Consider the following 19,008-nt stretch of genomic DNA (forward strand, 5'->3'; position numbering starts at 1 on the left):
TGCCCCTGATTCACAAAGGTTTTTAATTTTTAATTTTAATTTTTTATGAAGTTCAATTTATCTATTTTGTTGTTGTTGCTCATGCTTTTAGGGTCATATCTGAGAATCCACTGCCAAATCCAAGTTCATGAATATTCATCTCTATGTTTTATTAAGATTTTTATAACTTTGGCTCTTGTATTTAGGTCATCGATCCATCTTGAGTTAGTTTTTATATAGAGTGTGAATTCCTTCATTTTGTCATTTTGAAGGGAGAAAAGGAATTAATGAGGTAGAAAAATTAAAATTAAAAAATTAAAGTTAAAAAATTAAAAACACACACACACATGAAAAAAAATCGAAAAATGATGCTAGATCCTAGGTGTGTTTTGGTCTGGGTGTTGAAAGTGGTTTGACAGATTAGAGAAAAAAGGGGGGGGGGGAAAGAAAAAAAAAAAAAAGGAAGTCGTTGGACAATTTGAAAAAATGGATACACTGAAGTACACTAAAATGAGATGATGGGAGTAAAATAGAATTTGAAAAAATTTACACAAAAGTAAAGAATATAGTAGGAAAAAAATTAAAAACATTTTTAATAAAAATTAAAAATAAAAATGAATTTTTTCTTTCTATATTCAAGAAAAAGAAAAGAAACAAAAAAGAGAAAAAAGAGAAAAAAAGAAGTTTGAAAATTTGAAAAACTGAATACACTGTAGTAGACTAAAATAAAACGATGGAAGTAAAATAGAGTTTGAAAACATTTACATAGAAGCAAAAAATATAGTAAAAAAATTAAAGAAAAATATTTTTAATAGAAATTGAAAGTAAAAATGAAGTTTTTCACTTTCTGCATTCAAGAAAAAGAAAAAAAAACAAAAAAGAGAAAAAAGAAAAAGGAAAAAGAAAACAAAGAAATTGTTTGAAAATTTGAAAAGGTGAATACACTGAAGTAGACTAAAATAGAGTGATGGAAGTAAGATAGAATTTGAAAAAATTTACACAAAAGTAAAAACTATAGTAAAAAAATTAAAGAAAAATATATTTAATAAAAATTCAAAATAAAAATGATTTTTTTTCTCTTTCTGCTGAATTCTGTGGTTCAGGTTGTGCAGATTGTTGTGTTAATCCTCCAATCAGTTTTCTAGGTGTGTAGGATGGTTTAGTGTTGGTCTGGCTATATTTCATGGACACGAGACACACAAAAAACTTCCATGCTGTTCTACCATCTTGGCTCTTCCCCAGTTTTTCCAACGTTTTTTATTTATTTTTGGGAGAGAGAGAGAGACAGAGCATGAATGGGGGAGGGGCAGAGAGAGAGAGAGGGAGACACAGAATCGGAAACAGGCTCCAGGCTCCGAGCCATCAGCCCAGAGACTGACGCGGGGCTCGAACTCACGGACCGCGAGATCGTGACCTGGCTGAAGTCGGACGCTTAACCGACTGCGCCACCCAGCCGCCCCTCTTCCCCAGTTTTTATATAGAGTGTGAAGTAGGGATCTAACTTCATTTTTTTTTTTTTTTTTTTGCATGTGGATACCCAGGTGGCCAACCACTCTATGAAGAGACTGCCCTTTCCCCATTGAATGATCTTAGCATCCTTGTTGAAAATTACTTGGCCATGGATTATAGGCTTATTTATGGACTCAATTCTATCCCACTGGTTTATAGGCTTATCTTTGTGCTTGTTACCATACTATTTTGATTACTATAACTTTGTGGTAAGTTTTGAAATCAAAAGTGTGAGACCTTATTCTTTTTCAATATTGTTTGGGTATATAGGGCCTTTTGCAATTCTATATGAATTTGAGAATCACTTTTTCCATTTCTGCAAAACAAGGCTGTTAGAGTTTTGATAAAGATTTCATTAAAATCATTACAGGATTTTGAACAGAGAAAATTATGTGACTAGAATTGAATTGTCTTAGATGACATTCTACAATATGGATAAAAAGAAGGAAAAGAGAGGAGTCTGGGAGACCATTTAAAACGTTAGCACAACAGGAAGGCTCAGACCTATATTTTTGGAGTGAAGGAGAAGGGACAAATACCAGAGACTATGGAAGCAGACTTGAAGGGGCTGAAGTAATGGTCTGTTCGTTTAATGATTTGCACCCCATTGTTATATGCTCCAGGCCCTGAGGATGCTATAGTGAATAAGATGGATATGTTATTTTGCTTTCATGGACCTTGAACTCTAATGGGGCAGGAACAAGGGAACAATAAACAGTGAAATAAAGAGCAAACTGTGATCAGTGCTATGAAGAAAATGAACAAGCTGCTATTACAGAGATCACAGAGGAAGGCCTATTTTAGATAGGAAAGGTCTTGATGAAGAACAGCTATTTAAACAAGACCTGAATGATGAGGAGTTAGCCTCTGGGAAATGGGAGGCAGACAAAAGAAAGGATGTTAACCTAAGAAAACAAAATTATCAGAGGCTCTGAGAAAGGAAAGGAAAGGGAGGGAGATCTAGGGAGAAGTCAAAGAGGAATCCAAAGTTTGAACATGGGTAGCTGAGTAAATTGTAGTGCTGTTAATACAACAGGCATGGAGGGAAAACCATGCATTCATTTATTTTCAGGTGGAAGATATATAGCAGGTACTTGGAAATTTGGAACTAGAGCTGAGGAAAGAGGTCAGGCTTCAGGTTAAGTATATTGTAGTCAGCTGTATGGAGGATGAAACTCAGATATAAGCTTGTATGAAAAACCAGTTATAGTGAAAAGAGTTTAGGACTTAACGTTGAGGAGCTAGATTTAAGTCTTCTCTCTTATTGACTGGTAGTGATACTTCCGGCAATTTCTCTCTATAAGGTCACAAATCTCTATTTACTGTCTAGTTTGTTCTAATGATCTATTTGTCTACCTTTATGACAATTATGATAGCTTTATAAGTCCTCAGTATCAGGTAGTTTTGTTCTGTTTAAATCCTTTTTTGACTTTTCTAGCTTCTTGGTATTTCCACATGTATTAGTTTTCTATTGATGCCATAACAAATTACCACAAACTTAGTGGCTTAAAAACAACACAACTTTATTATCTTATACTTATGTGTTTAGAAATCCAGCAGAGGAGGTCTCAGAGGGCTAAGTTCAAGGAGTCAGCAGGGCTGTCTTCTTTCTGGAGGCTTTAGGAGAGGATTCCTTTCCTTGTCTTTTCCAGCTGCCTGCATCCCTTGGCACCTAACCCCCTTTCTCAGTCTTTTGTGTGTGTGTGCTGATTAGTCTGGTTTAGCAATTTGACTGATTTTTTTTTTTTTTAATCAACTTTTGGTCTCATTGATTTTTCTCTTTGTCATTGGATGTACTCTGATAAATTTCTTTCTTTTTTTACATTATTTTGGTTTAATTTGCTCTTTTTTATTTAATAAGGTAGAATCTGAGGTCATTGATTTAAGAACTTTCTTTTTTTATTATGGGTATTACCTCTTAAGTTCTACTTTAGTGCTGTCTACAAATTTTGATATATAGTGCAAAATATTTTCTAGTTTTCCTTTTGATTTCTTCTTTGACCCATGGGTTATTTAGAATTGTATATTTTGATTTCAAATATTTGGACATTTTCCAGATGTTTTTCTGTTATTGATTTCTAATTTAATTTCATTGCAGTTAGAGAACATAGTTTTTGTATGCCTTAAATCCTAATAAATTTATTGAAACTTATTTTATGGCCCAGTGTATGGTCCATCTTGGTAAATGTCTTATGTGTACTTGAAAAGAATTATATTCTTGTGTCTTGTAGTGATCTGTAAATGTCAGTTAAGATGGTTAATAGTGTTGTTTAGGTCTTTTATATTTTCTATGGTCTGAATGTTTGTGTCTACCCCTAAATTCATATGTTGAAATCTTAACCTCCAAAGGTGATGATGGTATTAGTAGGTGGGGCCTTTGGGAGCCCTCATGAATAGGATTAGCACTCTAGGGGTACCTGGGTGCTTCAGTTGGTTAAGTGCCCAACTCTTGTTTTCAGGCCGAGGTCATGATTTTGTGGTTTGTGAGTTTGAGCCCCAAGTCGAGCTCTGTGCGGACAGTGTGGAGACTGCTTCGGATTTTCTCTCACTGTCTCCTCTCTCTCTCTTTCCCCCTCTCAAAAATAAGTAAATAAACTTAAAAAAAAAAAAAAAAAAAGGAGTAGTACTCTTACAAAAAGATACCCTCTATCAGATAAGGACACAGAAGGTGCTAGCCATAGACCATGAAGAGGGCCCTTATTCAACCATGCTGGCACCCTGATCTCAGACTTTCAGTCTCCAGAGCCCATGAGAATTAAATTTCAGTCATTTATAAGCTATACAGTCTGTGATGTTTTGTTACAGCAATCCAAATTGACTAAGCCAGTATCCTGGCCGATTTTCTCTCTACTTGTGCTATTATCATGAAGATTTTTTAAAAATCCCCCCCAAAAAGGATATGCCTATTTTTCCTTGAAGTTGTTTCAGTTTTTTTTATCATTTATTTTGAAGCTCTGTTATTAGGTGCATAAAATATTTAGGACTTTTGTGTCCTCATTGGCCCCTTTATAATTATGAAATGATCTTCTCTTTCCCTGGTAGTATTATTTGCTCTGAAATCTACTTTATTGTGATATTATTTTAGCTGCTCCAGCTTTCTTTTGACTAGTGTTAGCATGGTGTATCTTTTTCATCCTTTTACTTTTAACTTTGTGTCTTCATATTTTTGAAGTATAGTTTTTTTGTAGGTGAAATATAGTTGGGTCTTATTTTATTCATTCAGTAAGACAAATTTTAATTGGGTTGTTTTGACTATTGCATTTAATGTTATTATTGATATGAGTTAAGTTTATGTCTGTCTTCTTGTTTGTTTTCTATTTGTCTTATCTGTTCTTTGTGTCCTTTTTCCTATTATTCTACCTTATTTTGGATTGAGCATTATGCTTCCATTTTTTCCTCCTTTGTTGACTTTTTAGTTGTAACTCCTTTTCTCCCTTTGTTTTATGGCTATTTTAGGGTTTAAGTATATATCTTTAATTTATCACAGTCTATCTTCAAATGAATTATGCCATATCACTTATAGGATGCTTACAGTTAATTATAGAATACACTTTTCAATAATATACTTCCATGTCTCTCCTCACAACCTTTATGCTATTGTTGTCATACATTTTACTTACATATAGGCCACAAAATCCACAATAAATGATTACTATTGTTGTTTAAACATTTGTTATCTTTTAAAAAGATTCAAATTATAAAAAAAGCCCAACACCTCTATTGTTATTATTTCTAGTGTTCTTCATTCCTAGTGTATATCTATATTTCCAGAAATATGGAGTCATTTTCTGCCTATCATATGGACTTCCTTTAACATTTCTTGTAGTGCAAGTCTTCTGGTTATGGTCTTTTTTAGCTTCTGTGCATCTGAAAAAAAATATATTATCTTGAGTTTTGAAAGATATTATTTGCTGGGTATAGAATTCTAGGTTTTTAGCTTTTTGTTCTGTACTTCAAAGATGTTGGTCCGCTGTCTTTTTCTTGCACGATTTCTGAGAAGAAATTTGTCATCTCTTGTTTCTCCATATATAGCATGTGTTTCCCCCACTGGCTGCTGTTAAGATTTTGCTTATCACTGGTTTTTAGTAATTGTATTATGAAATATCTTGGTGTAGTTTTCTTCATGTTTCTGGTGTTTAGGTTCATTGAGCTTGTCAGATCTGTGGGTTTATAATTTTCATCAAATTTTGAAAATACCAGTCATATTTCTTTAACTGTCTTTTCTGATACCCTTCCCCAAACCCTTCTTTCTCCTCTCCAACTACAAGTATATTAGGCTGCTTAAAGGTTTGCCATAGCTTATTGATTCTCTTTTCTTTTTTATTTAAAAACTTTTTTTTATTTTTAGAGAGAAAAACATTTTTTTATTTTGAGAGAGAGTGTGCATGAGCACGTGCAAGTTGGGGACTGGGGCAAAGGAAAAGGGAGAGAGAATACCAAGCAGGCTCAATCCTCAGCATGGAGCCTGACACAGAGCTCGGTTCCATGACCTTGGGATCATGACCTGAGCCTAAGTCAAGAGTCAGACACTCAACCAATTGAGCCCCCTAGGCACCCCCTTTTCTTTTTAAATCCTTTTTCTCTCTATAATTCATCTTGGAAATTTCATATTGTGTGTCTTCAAGTTCACTAACGCTTTCTTCTACAATGTCTATTCTTCTGTTAATCCCATCTAGTGTATTTTTCACCTTAGAGACTGCTTGTTTTTTTTTTTTTTAATTTTTAATGTTTTATTTTTAAAGGGGAGAGAGACAGGGTGTGAGTGGGAGAGGGGCAGAGAGAGAGAGAGGAAGACACAGAATCCAAAGCAGACTCCAGGCTCTGAGCTGTCAGCACAGTGCCTGACGCAGGCCTCGAACTCACAAGCTGTGAAATCATGACATGAGCTGAAATCAGATGCTCAACCGACGGAGCCACCCAGGTGCCCCTAGAGATTGTTATTTTCATCTCTAAAAGTCAGATGTAGAAAATTTTTATAACTTCCTTGTCTCTACTTAATTTTTTCAATATATTACCATAAAATAACTGTTTTAATGTTCTTGTCTGCTAATTCTAACATCTGTGTCAGTGATTGGTTAGTTTTAGTGATGGATTTTTCTCTTAGTTGTGGGTCATATTTTTGTTTCTTGACATGCCTTGTAATATCTGATTTAATGGCAGATGTTGTGAATTTCAATTTATTGGGTGCTGAATATTTTTGTGTTTCTATAAACATCTGAATTTTTATTTGAGATGCAGTTAAATTACTTTAAAATAGTTAGATCCTTTTGGATCTTTTATTTTTTGGCAGCACCAAAGCAGCATTTAATCTAGGGCTAATTACTCTCCAAGCCAATGCTTCCAAGTACTCTACCTCATTGAATTGGGAGGTTTCTAGTTGGCCTGATATGAATAGCCACTATTCCTGGCCCTCTGCGAATGCCCAGTACTTTTCCTTGTAATGCTGAGACAGTTTGTTCTTTTCTTGACCTTGGGTGCAGGTATGCACTGATCAGCACTATTGAATTATCAAGGAAGACCCTCCGCAGATCTCTGGGATTCTCTATGTTGTTATCTCCTATATCTGAGTTGTGAACTCTAGCTGTCTTGTTTTTCTTGGACTTAGAGCTCCTGCAGTTCCTCTTTTATTGCCATGGCTTGTAAATCCTCTGAAGATAATAAGCTGGGGCAAATCTTGTTCATTTTCCATCTCTGAGGCATCATTCTCCTTCACTGCCTAATATCCAGTATCTTGAAAACTGTTGTTTTATATATTTTGTCTAGGTCCTTTTTGTTGGTGGTGGTGGTGGTGGTGGTGGTCAGGTGGGAGAGTAAATATGGTCCTTGTTATCATATCTTGGCCAGATTCAGAAGTTCCCCAAGGCTCCAATCTTCATAGTCACTTCACATTTTGAGAAGAGGAAGAGAAACATTCCGAGAGTCTATAACCAGTTGCCTCTGGTACAACCAGTCTGTAAAATGAAGTGTGACTGTTGTTTAATCTGCCTACTTAATACTTATTAAACACCCAAAATATTATAAAGGTTTGTTGTGAATAGTGATTTATAGATTGTTTGGGCCAGACTTCAGAGCTCTGGGGCTTCCTTTAAACATGCCAGTGACATTTTCAAAACACAGGGGCCATTGATAGATTGCAAATCAGTTTTCACTCTTACTGGGTAGTCATTCTGAAAACTTGGTTCTGCTTCTACTTTTGTCATCTGGGTAAGGTTGCAATTAAGGCAAATTTACTCTCTAAAGATATTAGTACTATGTAGGACCCCCTAAAATAGGCAATTTACTGTGATTTCAGGGTTTATTTCTGGGACACTAAATACCTTTCTAGTCCAACTCCAAGCAGTGCAATGTGATTCTTGTTTATCTTATTCTTAAAAATTTATTTGAAATTTAAGGGGAAGCTCCTGCAATCATATTTGCATGGAAAGAAAAGATCAGCATTTTAATTAAAGCAAAGGAAAGAGAGGACTTAATAAAGCTGAAAATAATCATAGACTAATGAATATATTTTTAAGCACTTACTATGGGTATAGCATTTTTTTTGGCAATGCGGTGACAAAAGAATGTGTTAGCTACTTTTCATCTTTATGTACCTCTGTGAATGTCATAGATTTAGTCTTAAAAACAAGTCTTATTTAATAGTAATTTATCCCCCCACTTTTTAAAAGTAATCTCTATGCCCAAAGTGAGACTTGGAAATCTTGAACTTAAGACCCCAACTAAGATCAAGAGTCACATGCTCTACTGACAGCCAGGAAAGTGCCCCTGTTCCCCCCACCCCCCCCTTTTTTTTTTAAGTTTATTTATTTATTTTTAGAGAGAGGGAGAGAATCCAACGCAGGCTCTTCATTGTCAGAGCAGAGCCTGATGGGGGGGCTCAAACTTGCAAACTGTGAGATCAGGACCTGAGCTGAAGTTGAATGCTTAACCAACTGAGCCACCCAGGTGCCCCTGTTTTCCCTTTTTTAAAATCAGTCACATGTAACTGCCCATCAAAGCTTTGGTTAACATGAAGTAATTGGTGTTATTTCAGTGTCATATAATTTCAGATAAAAACAGAGAATCTTGGGATGCCTGGCTGGCTCAGTCAAGGGAGCATGTGACTCTTGATCTCAGGATTGTGAGTTTGAACCCCAGATTGGGTGTAGAGATTACTTAAAACCTAAAAAAAACAAAAATTAAGTAAAAAACAGAATCTTGCTGGTATAGGTAACGAATAGCCTATATAATTTCTTTTAGGTTTTTTGAGATACTGAAAATAGCTTTTTCTTCTTTAATTTACTGGGACCTAGGGTGATCCAGTAAGTAGCTTACAGTTTAGTTTTGGAGATAAATATTATAAATAACAGAAAAAACAAGGTAGGACTGTTAAGTGCCACATTTGAGCGGCATAGATCCTAAGTGTTATAGGATTTTATTGTATAGAAAGGTACCTGAGCTGAGCTATCACAATCTGGACAGGTAGCTAGGACTGAGAAGTATTCTGAGGTGGGAGGCAGTATATATAAATGTTCAGTGGCCAGAATGTTGGCTGTATGTTGTGGATATTGTACAGTGAGAGACTCTTCTATCAGAGAGTAGTTGGAGATGAGGTAGGAAAAATAGGTGAGGGTCAGATCTAAGATCTTGAGTTCTTTGAATTTGTACTTTATACAGAGATGGCAGTGAAAATGAGAAGGGTCATTGAAGAGACTCTGTAATGGAGAAAGCCAAGGACCTGGTGACCAAATGTGAGGATTGAGAGGGAAGAGTAGAGGTTTTGAGCTAAGAGTTATTATTATTACAAATAGAAAAGTCAGAAGAGAGAGCTTAAATGAAGTGATGCCAAAGATCCCTGGGGCTTTTTCTAAAAATTCCCAATTTCTCTGTGTGGCTCCTGACTGGATAGCACTTTCCCTATGGTCCTTTGCCCTCAATTGTTGAGCCTGGCAGGATGAAATCAAGTTTGGAAGGGCATTTCCAGGTCATGAAGTCACCTGGCGTAATTTTTCATTTTACAGATAAGCAAATCAAAGGCTTTAGATATTGTGACTTCCCTTAAGACCACACAGCTAGGCTGGTTTCTTGCTACTGTTTTCTGAAATTCCTTCAGCAAATACTGTTGGTGAAGTGAGCCTTGTGTTTCCCCACCATAATTCAATTAGTGTTTGACATGATTTGCAAATAGTTTTTCACCTTCAAAAATCAAATATATTAATAAAGTATCTCCTTCTTAGTGGTCTGATTTTTTCCTTTATCCATACTTGTAGTAGCAAACTTCGTAGCAGTATACTATGGGCATTAATGCCAAACTCGTTTTGAGTGTAATGAGTCTGCTCTCATGAAAAGTGCCTGAGCTGTTTGAGAAGGAATGATTAACATTAATTTAAGTCTGGAGCTATTCTTACTGAGAGTCCTTTCTAGAATTTTTTAAATGAACGAGATGTGGATGGAGATCAGTAAAGGATTTGCTTCCTTTCTTTGCTTCTCTAAACGCTATTCCTTATTCATGCATGGAACCCTAAATTCGCGTGTGACTCCTAACCTGCAGGAGAATGAGATTAGCTCATTAGCTAATGGAGCTGAAAAAGTGAACTCTTCTGCTTTAAGATGTCTCACCCAGTACTACACCTCAGCTGGAACCTGGGGAGAGCGCCTTCTCTTTTGCCTCCCAAACCTGTTTCCTTATCTTAGCCCTTGGCTCTCTCCCTTCCCCCTTCCCCCTTCCCTTCGCCTGCATCGCGCACTTCCTTGCTTGGGGTCATGCACCCCAGGCTCCCCCTCCTTTATTTATTTAGGGCCGCGAGGCTGCATCCAGCTTGCAGCTGCGCTGCGGTCCACCGCCTCCTAAAGCCCGGGGCGGAGCTGAGTGAGCATTAGCCCCGCCCTCAGTTGTGGGCGGGGCCGGCGGCCGAGAAGGTTCCGTTTATTTGTGTGGGCGGGGCCTCCTGCGGGGGGCGGAACTAGGAGGTCGGGCCAAGGCGGGGAGGGTGGCTGGCCCAGCTGGGGGCGAGAGGCGCGGCGCCGAGGCTCGTTGATTGTGGCGCAGCTGTGGTGGCGTTTCCCACTCGCTATGCGTCGGGCGAGGATCTCCGAAGGTAAGTATGGGGAAGGGTCTGGGCGTAGCGAGAGCCAGGTGGAGGTACTCCCGCGGGCGCGTTTGAGCCAGGTGTTGTTTGGAACCGCCCCTGTGCTACTTCCGTGCATAGTAGGAGCGCGTGGTACGAGTGGGCGGCCTCCTGGCGTGAACCCCCAGAGGGAGAGGCGCAGGTCTGTCTCTAGTTTTGCAGCACTTGTTCACGGCATTAGCTCCAGGACAGAAAGCATTTGCGTTGCTCTACACACCTCCTCCCCAAATCTCGAGAGACCTCAGGTACTGAGGTTTTTGTGTTCTTTAAAATGCGTTTCTAGTTCGTGGTTCACGACTGGAGGAGAAAGTCGATAGTGAACTTGTAGTGCAGCTTTATTTTGACTTCATGTTAGTCAGTTTGCAAGAACTGTAAGAGTGCAACTGGTAATGGGACTGTTATTTAAACAAGAGCTCCAGGGTTTACATAGGCAGCGTATTGTGGAGATTATTGTGGAGTATTTGAAGCTAGAATGCCTGAGTTTGAATCTACCTGTTAATTGTGAAAAGTTGGGCAGTTTGCCAAATTCCTCTATGACTTTGTTTCTGCATACATAAAATGAGGATAATGATAGTTCCGTCCTTATAGGATTGTTATGAGATTAAATCAGTTAATACTTAGTTCCACCTGGCGCATAGCCCACACTAACGTTGGCTGTTTTTATTATGCATTCAGATGGGCTTTAATCTAACAAAGCCGTCAACACCGGAAAACCTTTCCGCAGAGTTGTTGATAGAAGTGCTTGCAGATTCCTTTGGAATTTCAAAGGCTGAATCCCACCATAAGGTCTCATTATTTTTCTCATTTACCAGAGATGTGATCATCCACCTGGTTTCAAATCTAATCCACTCTCAAATGATAAAGAAGCCTTAAGAGTCTTGAAGGCTGTTCTTAAACGGGGATAAGAAAAGGCAGCACTTGCAGAGTGTAGCCTCATTTTAAACACCAAGCTCTGGCAGGTTTGTTTAAAAGAAGGTCGTATCACTTTTACACAGAACTGACAAGTTGTGTTACTTGGGACGGGTGCTTATTTGTACTATTATTGGAAAAGGAGGTAAACCAGAGTACCCAAATATATAAATAAACTAAACATCATAGGAACCATAACTAGCCACCTAGAATCTCAGATCGAAAGGAATGTGAAAAATCACAACAGCTGCCCTTTACAGATAAAGATGAGGCCCCAGGACCCAGAATCAATAAAAGGCATAGCTTAGACTAGAATTCAGCTCTTCTGAACAATAAATTATAAAATCAAAGAATGATACTACTTCTGGTTTCGATAATTATACTATTTTTATTTTTGACAGTTTTATGGTGCTGTGAATGGTTTTCCTCTCTGTAGCATCCTCCTTGGTAGCTTAATTGCATGATTCATAATCATTCTTTAGCACCTTTGATTTAAATCTCAAGTCTCAAAATTGCTACATCAATGATTGCTTTGAGAACAAGATGGTTGTCTTCTTAAGCTTTGTATAAACATGTTCTAACAGTGCTTTGGTTTTGTTGTTTTAAAATGTAGTCTTTTTCTCCCATGTAGGGAACATAAACAGCCAGTATAAACAAATTGACCTACTAGGCAGTTTGTTATCACTGTGTTACTGGTGAAGTTTTCTTGATTGGGTAGGATAGAGTCAGGAAGTGGAACACTGAATGCTAGCCCAAGAAAATAGGACTGGGTCACCAAAGAGATATACTGCAATTGCTGCTGACTTCAAAAGCATCAAAGGGTGACTGTTTGAAGATACTGGTGTTTACTTGCTGACTCCTCTCAGGCTTCTTGCGTAGTTCACTCCCTTACCTCTAGGTATTTGTTTAGATGTCACACTCTCAGTAAACCCTCCTAATTAAAATTCTGTACAACCCCGTTCTTCCTGTAATATATATTTATCTCTTTATTTACTTGTTCATTATCTCTTGTCTGCCATTAGAGGGTAAGTTCCATGAGGGCTGGGGTACTTGCCAGTTGCATTCACTGCTGTGTCTTAGGTCCCTGGAAACAGTGCCTGGCACCAGAAGGTGTTAGATGTGTGCATCTGATGCAGACATTTTCAGCTAAGGCTAGTAATTACTTAAGCCAATTCACTGTCATTTTGCCCTGCTCTCCCCTCCACCCAATTCTAGTTATTTCTAGGAAATAACCTAGGAATAAAACCTTGTTACCTAGGAATAAAACCTTGAGGCAGTGTTAATTCCTCCTTCTACCTGGCATTCCACATGCAAATAGCAATTGACTAATTTGTCCTGTCAATTTTTTGCAAACTTGCCATTCTTATTGTTGCCAAACCCCTCTTTCTTCAAGCCCTCCTCTAGTTCATTCCATTTTCTACACCTATAGCCTTTCAGGTTCCCTTTTCAAATGCCTTTACATCTTCATCTAGAGAATTAAATCCAGAGTGAGAAGCCTGGCATTCAGAGTTCTCTTTGTGATCTCAAATGCACTTTTCTAGCCTCTGTCTCCTATATGTAAGAAAAGTGATTTCTAATTTATGCTTGTAAATATGAAAATAAAATAAGACTTTAATGATAATGCCCTGTAAAAGCACAAAGTGAATGTTGTTTCTTGACTGTTTCTCTTTCTGTTTTTATGGAGTGAGTCTTTCCCTGCAAGGAGGCAGGAATTCAGACAAATGGGATGAATGGCTATTCCCTATTTGTTCTGAGGACTTTGGCTGCCCTTTCTGCTTTGAGTGCCCGGCCTTCAGGTTCTTCCTTCACCACCACCCCAGAAACCTAGATAAGTTCAGTTGGAAGTGGTTTTATTCTTTCTCTGAATTCTAGAAGCTTTTATACATTTTTTTAAGTTTATTTAATTTTACAGAGAGTGCACGCGCGCGTGCGCGAAAGTGGGGGGGAACAGAGAGAGAGAAAGAGAATCCTAAGCAGGCCCCGTGCTGTGAGCACAGAGCCTGATGCTGGTCTATCTCATGAAGCAGGAGATAATGACCTGAGCCGAAATCAAGAATTGATGCTTAACTGACTGAGCCACCCAAGTGCCCCTAGAATCTTTCCATACTTTGAGAGAATTTATCACAGTCTACTTTGAATTGTAATTCTTTGGGCATTTATCTTTTTCTTTTTTGCTACATACAAGCTCCTGGAGGACAAGAATCATACACAAATTCTAGTTCCTTTTTTTAAGAAAAAATAAGACACTCACTTCTTTGTTTCTTTAAATAAAGATGAACTTAAAGTTCTATTTTATAGGTCTTTAAATCATTAAATATTGAGCTTCAGTCACTTCTACAGTATGAGTAATTAAGAAAGAAGGCAGGGTGAAATTTAGTACTACATAAAAAGATCCAAATGAAGATAATATCTGGATTCATAAGGGAAGAGCTGTAGGGAGAGCAACATATCCAACACCCACATAGCTGGACAGGCAGAAGTTTAAAAAGATACACAAACTCACTCAGGAAACCATTAGGACAAGACAGTTTATGGAGCAACATCAGCTTTGGATTTTTCTTGTGGGGAATTACTTCTAAGCTTTATTTTGTTTTTGCATCTCTGTGCACAAATAATACTGTCTCCCTGCTTTGTTTTCTGTGCTGGATAAGACTGAACATTTTCTCTTCCTCTTTCTGGTCTGAAAGTAGTTACCTTCTTTCCTTTCATTGTTTAAACTAATAAAATGTTCATACTTTTTTCTTATTTTCCTGGTATATGGAGATGACACATGCCAGAAGCTTTTTGTTCTTCAGAGAAAGGTGATAGATGTATAACTTGAATTTATCTACTGTTAGAAGCTTTTGGTTTTATTTGATATCAGCATGTGGTTTAATATATTTTGTTTCATTTCATTACAGACATATCCTTGCACATACTCCAGTTGCGTGAATGCTTTTATTTTACTTGTGACTTTTTCTCCTAAATTAAAACTTGTCTCTCTAAAGTCTACAGACATTTCTGAAATTTAATTTTTTCTCTTATTGCCTCTCAAACCTCAACTGGAGTTTACCCATTGTAGGGCATTCATTAGCCTAACTTACTTTTTTTGTTGATTTTGAGTACTTTTAGGTGTCGACTAAATTTATTTTACCACTCCTAAGATGAAGCTGTGGTTTCTGTTGGTAGAAAGAGTTGGTAGGGAAAATATATATATAAGTCACAATTTTTTAAATGTTAGAACTTTAAGGTAAAATGTTGCTTATATTTTTACTAATAAATAGCTAATATAAGGTCAGGATTTAAAGCTAATATGTGACAATTTATTGTTTAAGTGGTACTGTGATTTAAATATTTTTTAATTTTGATTGTAAGTTTTGTCCTTTGGGAAATTTCTTATGTGCTAACCAGTAAAGCTTTACTGTCAGAAAAAGAATCTTGAAACCAAATATTTGCTTTGGAGTAAGGTTTCCTTTATCACACTGTATAAGCATCTGTGTTTATCCTGAGTTTTCCTTATTTTTAAAAAGCCTGGTTAAGGGTGCTTATCAGATAGGACCATTCATACAAATAGTAAAAGTTGTGGCAGAGCCTAATTACATATCTCTAGCACATGGTTAACACTTTGTGTCTGTTAAATAAATAAATCTATGCTTTTCAGGAGGATTTTGTTAAGATACTGTAGCATATTAGTGTATTTAATAATGGAATTGATCTAAGGATGCCTGGGTAGCTCAGTTGGTTAAGCATCCAGTTCTTGATTTCACCTCAGGTCATGATCTCAGTTTGTGGGTTCAGGCCCCGCATTGGGCTCAGTGCTGATGGTGTGGAACCTGCTTGGGATTCTCTCTCTCTCCCTGTCTGCTTGCTCTCTCTCAAAATACACCTAAAATTAAAAAAAAAAAATGGAATTGATCTAGTAAAGAGGGAGAAATTGTTGATTCAGGAGACTGATTTAGGAATGATGATCTGTTGGTTACTTTGAAGATCTCGCACACTTTAGCATATTGGAATTTTTACAAACTCCCTCCACCTGTTTGTTGAAAGAGTAAATTAAATATGTATCAATAAGTGTGTAGCAGTACATAAGTCACAATATCTACACTCTGGTCATGGAGGTTCTCAATAAATAACATGCAGTCTTAGATGATTATAAATGCTAAAATGGAAAGAACCAGGATGATGACAAGATTCCTTTGGGAAAGGAGCACTGTAGTTAGGGTGGTCTTGAAGGCTTGTTGCAGGAAGTGGCATTGGAACAAAGACCTCATTGGGAAGAGGGGACACAGGTACAAGAGATGAGGTGGGAGAGTGCTCTGTGTGTGAGAACTAGGAAGTGGGCTGTTCCTACGGGAGCCTAGTAAGTGGTGGGTTAGGAGGCACTGGTGGGATGCCACTGAAGAGGTAGGAAAAGGTTAGACCATTCAGGTGCTTATAGGCTGATAGCAATAATTCAGAGTTTGGATTCTAAGAGCAGAGGGAAGCAATGGAAAGGGTTTAAGCAATGGGATGAAATTATCAGGTTTATAGGGATTAAGAAAATGACCCTGCCTACTGCAGGAATGAATAATGGATTGCAGGGGGTTAGAGAAGAAGTGGATATGTCAGGTTGGAGGTTCTCTAAAGATACTATGAAATGCGATATTGATTGTTGTCTTTTTGGGGAGGGGGTGGTAGTTGTTTTGTTTTTGGTTCCTCCTCAGTTCTCCCAATTTCCCCAGCCAGAACAAGGCTTCCTAGGGCCTGCAGTATTTTACCACTGCTAGTTCTGTATAAAATTCCACGTTTGTTTTCTTGTGCCTCATATAATCATCCATCCACCCATCACTCTGCCAGTGATCACAGTTGTCCAGGAATCATCCTTGGAAGTGTTCTGTATTCCCACCTTTTGGAAGATACATTGGGAATGTGCCTTCCAATGGAAAAGCTTGGGATTCCAGGAAGAGGGCAGGTGTTCTGGCAATGGGGAGTCCAAGACAGTGACTTGAGGAGCCTGAGAAAGAGCAGAGCATTGCAGTTGCACTTAACATCCCTACCCTGTCAGTTCTGGAACCAGTGGAGGGACATGTTATCAGTTGGAGCAAATTTAGGACCTTCTTCCTTATCCTGGCAGCTTTGAGTCTAGTACTGGAGAACAGGACTGTCAGCTGTTACTTTTACCTCATTCAGTCCTTTTTTAAACTATCTGTATTAAGTGAGCTAGTTTCAGAGAACCAACAGACTCCTGTAACTTTTGTCAAGGTTTTTGGATACTCCTGTCAAGGTGTTGGTCACAGATTATTTTTCTGTGTTGTGTCCCAACATTGAATACTCTACACATATTTTATTTCTAATTCTTTTATCACTTTTTAAAATCACTTTTATCTATCAAGAAACAATAAATAGAAGGTACCTCAAATAAGAAATGTGATAAACTTTGGAAAAACTAGGACTGCTTTGTGATTATAGAGAGGGAAAAATCAAATGGGGGTGGAGTGGGAATTAGAGGAAGGATATATTAGGAAGGAAAACAGGAAACGTTGTAACTGATTCATCATGTTGATATGTGTAGGGAGAATGTTACTATGCATCTTCCATTGGCACATCCTATTAGATTTTTAATCTGTTCTGCAGTGAATTTAATTTATAGATGTGACAAAGATGTGCTTTGTTTCTTTTGGATGTGTTTGGAGCTAGTATTCTGAGAGGCAGAAATAAACAGATACAGATTATGTACTATTACAGTAGGCTTTCAGTAAAGTAACTAATTAGGAGTAAGAATTTCCTAAGGTCCTTTTAATGTGGTTTAAAATGAAACCCAACTTTCTTGGCCTGTCTTCTCAGGAATAATTCTTGCCCCCACCCCCATGCGATTCCTTTTCGTATTCTCTGGGCCAGTCCCCATTTTCCAAACCAATCCCAATGTATATGGATTTTGTTTTGTCTCTTCCTTTGTCAGTTCCCTCCTAACAAGGTTTCCAAACACCCACCACCCAGTCCTTGTCCCCCTGCTGGAGGAAATTTGTAGCTCTTCCAGGTCTGATTCCTGCCATTTGAAACAGGATTGTTCTTAATTTCCCTTTATGACTTGGTGTGAATCACTGAACTCCTCTCTACTGTGTTAGTTAAGAGTGGTTTCTGATACTTATAAATGTATCTATCTCATAACTTGGGTAGGGTCTACTAGTCAGTACCAAACAGTACCCGTGATGTGTGAAAGAAACAGGGTTAAGAACTTTTCTGCTTAGGGGTACCTGGGTAGGAAGTTAAGCATCTGACTTTGGCTCATGTCATGATCTCGTGGTTGGTGAGTTTGAGCCCCACATCTGACTTTCTGCTGTCAGCACAGAGCCTGCTTTGGATCCTCTGTCTCTCCCCTGCTTGCACACATGTGCACACTTGTGCACGCACTTGCTCTCAAGAATAAACACTTAAAAAACAGAACTTCTCTGCTTAAATTTAGAGGTGAAAGCAGGAGAATCTTTGAATTTTCTCTAAAACATATTTTTGGCTGTCTGAAACAAAGTTGGACAAGATCCAGGACAGTAATTGCATAAAATGGACAAAAAGATGGGCATGATGATGAAGGAAAAAATGCTTTAAAAAAAGCTTAACTAATGTTAACTATACTGGAATTGAAGTAAAAGGCTTATTTTTTTTTAAAAAGCCTGTCTATTTTAAGTAGTATTTGTCAACAAAGTTTTATGATGTTCAATGAATTTGGACAGTTTTCTATCATGGTGTTTCATCCATATTTCTACTTTTTACAGCCCCCCCCCCCCCAAAATGAAATCTATTCATGCTTAAAAAAAGAAACAACCTTCCCTTTCTCTTCAAAAAACCATATCTTGTGATAGCATCCTTTCTTGTGTCATCCTTATTTCATAATTTAGCCCACGATTGTCCTTGTGATGGGGCCAGTGCTCAGAACCTGCTCCGTACCACACTGGTAGTTATTGACGTTCTGATGTTTTAAGAAGATGGGCCACTCCTGACACAGTGCTCCACAAACCTGACCCCTCCTGGTGGCAGAATCAGAAAACTGCTTTTCCTATGCCAAGGCTTTCTTTCTGTAACCTGAGAGCTGACGGACACTTGGTATTTTCCTCTCTTCAACCCGTATCTCCAAAGGTAATTTAGAAGAAGGGAATGCCTGCAGTAGTGTTATAAGAAATTGAGAGTGTGTGCACACCAGGCTCTGAGGTCAGAGCTATGTTCACATTACAGTGCTGCCATCCAGAGTTGTGTGAGGATGTGGACCTCAGAGCCTAGGTTCCTTCATCTGTAAAATGGAGATGAAGATACTTGCCTCATGGGCTTCTTTGAGGAGAACGTGATGGGTTAGATGTGAGCACTTAAAATAGTGCCTGGCATTAGTACTCAGTATATACTAGTGTCTTCACCTCCACATTATTGATATCTTGGGCTAGATAACTTTTGTCCTGTGCATTGTAGGATGTTTGGCATCATCCTTGACATGTAGCCACTAGCAACCCCCCAAGTTGTGACAACCGAGGATATCCCCAGACATTGCCCGGTCTCCCCCTGA

At 38.0% G+C, this 19,008-nt stretch overlaps 1 protein-coding gene across 7 annotated transcripts in view; it reads left to right on the forward strand.

Annotated features, from left to right (window-relative positions):
- Positions 1–19,008, forward strand: part of SGK3 (serum/glucocorticoid regulated kinase family member 3) — a 147,835-nt gene that overhangs the window by 47,780 nt on the left and 81,047 nt on the right. For 2 of the 7 annotated variants that reach the window (XM_078441651.2, XM_060610656.3), the window contains exon 1: positions 10,411–10,562. The exons of 4 other annotated variants lie outside the window; for them this stretch is intronic. The gene's annotated coding sequence lies outside the window, so the exon portion shown is untranslated. Of the gene's footprint in view, positions 1–10,409; positions 10,563–19,008 lie in introns of those variants that run through there. One more of the 7 variants, XM_078441650.2, reaches the window with a different exon arrangement.

This window comes from Panthera onca, chromosome F2 (genome assembly GCF_046562875.1).
Source record: "Panthera onca isolate mPanOnc1 chromosome F2, mPanOnc1 haplotype 2, whole genome shotgun sequence".
NCBI classification, from domain to species: Eukaryota; Metazoa; Chordata; class Mammalia; order Carnivora; family Felidae; genus Panthera; species Panthera onca.